The sequence below is a fragment of the Ostrea edulis genome, chromosome 3 (assembly GCF_947568905.1).
Source record: "Ostrea edulis chromosome 3, xbOstEdul1.1, whole genome shotgun sequence".
NCBI lineage: Eukaryota > Metazoa > Mollusca > Bivalvia > Ostreida > Ostreidae > Ostrea > Ostrea edulis.
In genome coordinates, this window is record NC_079166.1 from 57,723,874 (window position 1) to 57,729,873 (window position 6,000).

Below are 6,000 nucleotides of genomic sequence, written 5' to 3' on the forward strand. Positions count from 1 at the left end.
CATGCGTACAGCAAGCCAGTTTCCTGGAAGGGAGCCCACTGCTGTGGAAGATGTACCTAATCCTACACGTTAATCAAAATGATGATGATTAACGTCCCCCTCGAAATCTTTCAACTCAATAAGGAATGAATTTATTATTTTTTCGTTGGATGGAGGAATTCCACGGGGGGAAAAAGACTGAAAACTGCATCATAGCGCATGATGCAAAGTTTTCCGTCTTTTTTTTTTTTTTCCATGGAATTCCTCCATGCAACGAAAATATATTTATAAATTCATTCCTTATCATTTCATATTTTAAAACATTGAGTTTATATGATAAAACATTATTTGATTTGAGTTGAATTAACGAGTTATTCTTGGACTACATTCTATGTCATTTCGAGATGGGCGTAGTAATTTGTGAATACACAACTTTGAAAGAAAAAAAAAAATCCGTTAGGCCTAATGGCGACTTCCACGAACTGTTGTTTACTGTTGAGCAAACGGGTTTCTTGTGGACTGAAGAATGTAGTTTTAAAAGGATGAGTTAGAGATAAGTCCTGTGTAGAGAAAATTGCAGGAATTTTGTTGAGTGGAACTGGAATTAAGTGCAAAGTTCGATGTCGGTACTAAAGGAAAGCGTGGGACACCTGCATAATCAAGGGTTGTCACGGCTTCCAGGTGGACAAGTGAGTGTTACAGATGGTTTTTCGAGTTTTATCAGTGAATTCCTAAGGCGTCACAGCTGTTGTAACGTCGTACGAAAGCCTCGTTTCGTTGCCCACTTATAAACATATTTAGTCCGAAATATCTGACGTTTTCCTGGCTTTTTTATGATTTTGATATTTACCGTTCCTGGCAGGATTATGGAAGAACATATGCCGGAGTTCGAAACCAATAAAATACCTTGCAACATTTATACTGCTTGCTAACAGTATGCTGAGTTTGCAGGTACCAGTGTTACAGTTTGGATAGAGGGTTCATCTTTAATTCATGACACCCACTAGCACACATTTGCGAATCACTCAAAGCAGCACCTACATCTTCAGTTCCACAACATTTTCAGCAGATGGTTTGGCAAGAGAAGCATGATTTGGGAAGATGTGAAGCCTCGATTACGTGAAGTTGTTCAACAGTTTGGCTATCTGGATTTCATAGTGTAACATTGTGGGGAAATAGTATTGGTACTATGTTATTGCGCCATCTTCAAAAATTTATGAAATTAACACTTGCTAATATCCATTCTATGTTACCTAGATGTAGAATCATTTGGTGGTTACATTAATTACCCCGACTTACAAAACTGTACCCCTAAGTTCTTCCCAGATGGTACCCATCTCTCTGATATTGCCCAAACTGTATTTTTGAATGGTATACATGCAGATTTGTATAAAATCATGTGTGTAAATTTCCAATTTATCTACCTTTACGTCAATAGCGCAGTTTTGTCATGGTATAGGCAAAATATGCCCACTTGAGGCGGATGTCTTAAGGCATCAGATAATGGGATCTGACGCCTTCGGACATATGGCCGAATTTTGCTTGAACCCTGTCGCAGATTCTGTTAATTTTCCAGAGCCTCTGTGGCCAATAATTTGGGCTTCAGTCAATGCGCCATATGCATTGTTTCTACAACATACACTATTGGAAAAAGTTGATGTAGACCATTGTGTGTAAAATCCTTTGCTTATCATTGAATGTGTATCATATACAACGAAAATATCGAACATTTACCATTTAACTTCATTGACCTATGAATATTGAACGCTTATTGATGATGGACTTCATTGTGAATATTGGTTAAGCATTGACAATTCTTGGTCATTGAGAATATGGAATATTATCATTGATGTCTCATTGGTCATTGTGAATTTTTCGTTATCATTTATACATTGTATTGTATTTTGTTCTGTCATTTATATTTTAAAATAAGTAAAGCCATGACAAAAACTGCCAACACACTTGTTTGTTTGCTCTATTCTGTCGAGATAATACCATCGGTAAATGAGTGCAATATATGTAAGATAAATCATGACGTCGTAACTTTCAACAGCTGGGATATTTTTTAGATTCTTTGACCAGTTTTTCATTTCATTGATTCCAAAAATTTAGTCTATAAGAATTATTTTTTACTGATTGGCGATTGAAATGAAATTTTTGTATGTATCTCCATCAACATCTTTTAGAAAGGATCTCCAAATTCATATCAATCGCCAGCTTACATAGCCTTAGCGTAAAGGGAACGACAGCCACCACTCTAAATATACATTTCCAAAGCCCAGGTTGTAGATGATGCGCTTTTATTTACGTTTACGACGATAAATAGGAAATGGCGATGTTTAAAACGTATCAACACTTCGCGAAAGTTACGTCCCTTGTCCGCAATCTCCCACCGGATAAAAATCGTATTTCCCAACGTTGGCTTTTGTAATTTTCCTATCTGTAGCTTTGACATCTGTTATTTTTCCATCAATTGCAGTCAACTACAATAATGTCCCAGATTGGGGCAACCCATTAACTTGTATGAAAACTCGGTAATTGGCTAAAATTCAAAGTAATAACATCTTACATTTGGTAAGGTAAAGAAGGAAAACTTGGTTTTTCACCGATTGACCTTTGGTTGACCCCGCAAAGAGACGTGACTCGCGGCGAAGTGTCGATACGTGTTGTAAACTTTCTTTCTTTTTTTTGAATTTCCTTCTTTATAAAATGTCTTACTGTTATGCCCTCTGGGCCCAAAATTGGAATAATCTTATCTTATCTTATCTATACACACGAACATGGAAAAACTTCTACTGACTACTCTCGAGTAATATATATTATCTTTAAAGAAAAATGAACTTGAACATATCAACTAGTCTGTAAATGACTTTTAGATCTAAAAATCGACAAGTGGACTCTCTGTCTTTCATCTCCAGCCACATTCTTTTCATTCGGAGGGGCTGTAATGGTGACAGGTTAGTTTGTATCGAAAGTTGTTTCCACAAGGCCCTTTATCACGATATCCACAACTAAAGTCAGTGTGTTCCTTGGCAATCGCCCCTATGTAGCGCCTACATAGACCGGTAATATAAACGTCCTCAAATATGAAATACGGAACGTTTTGTGTTGCACGGTAAAGATTCCGAATGATATCGCCGCTGATAAGATAAGCAGTTCCAGCTATGTAGTCCGGGTAGTAATCATCTGGATTATAGCGCCCGGGATACACTCCATTTTGATAATGACGATCTGAACGGGACAGATCTACTGACTTTACATCCAACTATTGAATTCGCTTTGGGATATTTTGACAATGTCTCTAGGAGTCTCGGGAGATTTAAAAACATGTCATCGTCTATCTTCAGCAAATAGCGTATTTGATGACAATGTAGTGATGCCCAACGAAGCATAGCAATGGACTTCAGAGTTAGGTTTTCATAGGTTTCTAATATGTCTTCGAATACAATGTCGTTATATAACTGATTTTCAGTAGCTGCGATGTCTTGGAGAGTAATATTGGTAGTTCTCCCAAGTAGAAATCTCACAAGGACAGTGGTTGGTACGCTGGAGACGTTACCCCAAGTACTTCGTATGACGTGTCTTTGTTCAAAATTAGTTACTGCACTCGGGACCATTATCAACAGAATCACGCCTTTACTATCACAAGAATCGTGATGCAATGTCGAGGGTTTGATGATTCCAGAATCAATGTATGCACGAACTAGTTTGTAGGAAGTTTCTCGAGTATTATCGTTTGAATTTCGAAATGTTGAACGTACTATGTAAGTGAGGAGGAGTAGAACTATTGTCCACTTGATCACCGATTTGTTTTTTTTTTTTTTTTATCCTGGCCTTAGATATCATCTGAAATTAGAAAAAATCCCAATATATTAATATATAGTATTGCTTTGTTATTCTCTATGTGCATTTCGAGAAACAAATTATATATTGCACGGAGTCGTGACGCTTTTTACTGTGGATAGTGAAACGAAAGCCGAATTGATCTACACTCGCTGTAATTGTAATCAATAGGGTGGCTGATTTGTGCCGCTTTTGAGTGTTTGGCGCATGCACCATCGATTATTAATTTTGTCTTTTTCTTTATTTCAACGTGAAATAACGAAACTACTACAAAGTTAATATAGTAAAATTGGTTATTTACACCGGGGGTTATAATACTCGTGTTTCCATGTTCAGCATTACGCATGGGAAAAATCCGCGATATCTGAATATAATACTGAGCGAAGAGTTATCACTTTGGACACGTCAACCATTTCATGCTTTGCTCGGCAAACGGTCACACCGTACATACATATATCAAATATCTATACATAACTACGATTGGGGAAAATTTATGCACCTATTACGTGATCGTGTATTTAGTGTACATTTCCCCCACGCGTAAATAATCGCTTTCACAATTGTCGAAAAGACGACAAAATACACGTGAAAAGACGACAAAGAAACTCCGCAATTTTGGTACCAGTTTTGTCGTCGTCGTCGACAGAACGATAAGGCTGAATTACTTACTTGACTTATTTCTGTTCGCTCCGTGGGGAGCATAAGGCCAAATAAAACAAAAAATAGGGGTGTTTCCGGTTACCCGACCAATTCCAAATTTTTCTCCCGACCCCAGTTTTCTGGATAAATATCAGTCCTTAATTTACGTACACTTCGTTTCTCAAATTAACGCCCCCCCCCCCCCCCCCCCCCCCCCGAAAAACAAATAAGTTTGGGCTTGATATTCAAATTATTGGGATATTCAAAATGGTGTCGTGCATGGAAGCAAGTAAATCAACATAGATGTACATGTACATACAATCATGTATTAAATAAGGTAAAATAGGTTGTTAAAATCTGTTGCTTTATTTTGCATTTTCCTCAATATTGAGCAAGTTGATGCAACATCTCAGTACTCACAAATGTATGTATCGTGTGTGTATAAGTTTCTTCCCCAGTGATACAAGGCATAGATTTACTGAATATAAAAAAGCACAAAAAATTATTTTACCAAACACAATTATTTTTTTTAACCTAATCAACGACCTTTCGCCACGAAATATTGAAAAGACGACAACCTCTAACGCGAAAATTCGAAAAGACAGCAAAATATATGCGAAAAGACATCAATCAAAACCTAATTATATTCCTTAAAGTTGTCGTGAATTTTTAAATATGTATATTTATTTTTATGTTGTTTACTACCCAGGTAGATGTAGCACAAACCATTTTCAAAACATTTTATTTAAGGCATGAAACGTCATTGGCGTGTCCCACGTGATAATATAATTCCGTTAAGTGTGGTAAATTATAATTCGTTCTAAAATATACATTATTCATGAAATTCCCCCTGCGCTAAACGCCCAGCAACATTTAAATACTAATTAAAGGGGGATATATGAGGATGATTACAGGATCCGCCTATTCATTTAACGCGGAGAATATAACACCAATATCCCGACGTAAACCGTGCATTGTGGCGTCATATTTAGCCCCGACTTTTTTTCTCTCTTTCAAATCAATCAATTATAAACCATAACAATACATCTTGTTTGCCATTTAAAAGTCAGTTGAATCTAAACAAAATTGACCAACAAATTCAAAGTGGTAAAAAAGTGAACGTAAATATATTGTATATTCTTATTTAAAGAAACTCATGAAGTCGTTCATGTATTTAGTCATATTACTGGTTTCTATTTTATGATTGGCTAAAAACTATAACAATAATAATTATTCAATTCATTTTTAACAAACTGAATGTTTGAATTACATATTGCACGTCAGTCTTGTATATTTGGTATTAAAAATTCAAACACGAATAACTGTAGAAGCAGCTAATGAACAAAACAAAATGGCGGTGCCCATATGGATCACAATATTTTCTTTTTACGTATGTAGAGATTATCTTAATCAATTTGCTGATATTTTCATTTTTTTTCTTTTACATGCGTGTTACCTTTAGAGCCTTGCTTCGCGGACGGGCCATAGACCCTTCCGCGCTTCGCTCGGTATCATCCATACCTTAATTAAATCTATAAT

At 36.3% G+C, this 6,000-nt stretch overlaps 1 pseudogene; it reads right to left on the reverse strand.

Moving 5' to 3' along the window:
• Positions 1 to 2,804: 2,804 nt before the first annotated feature.
• On the reverse strand, positions 2,805 to 3,800 carry LOC125676399 (beta-1,3-galactosyltransferase 1-like; annotated as a pseudogene).
• Between the last annotated feature and the right edge of the window lie 2,200 nt (positions 3,801 to 6,000).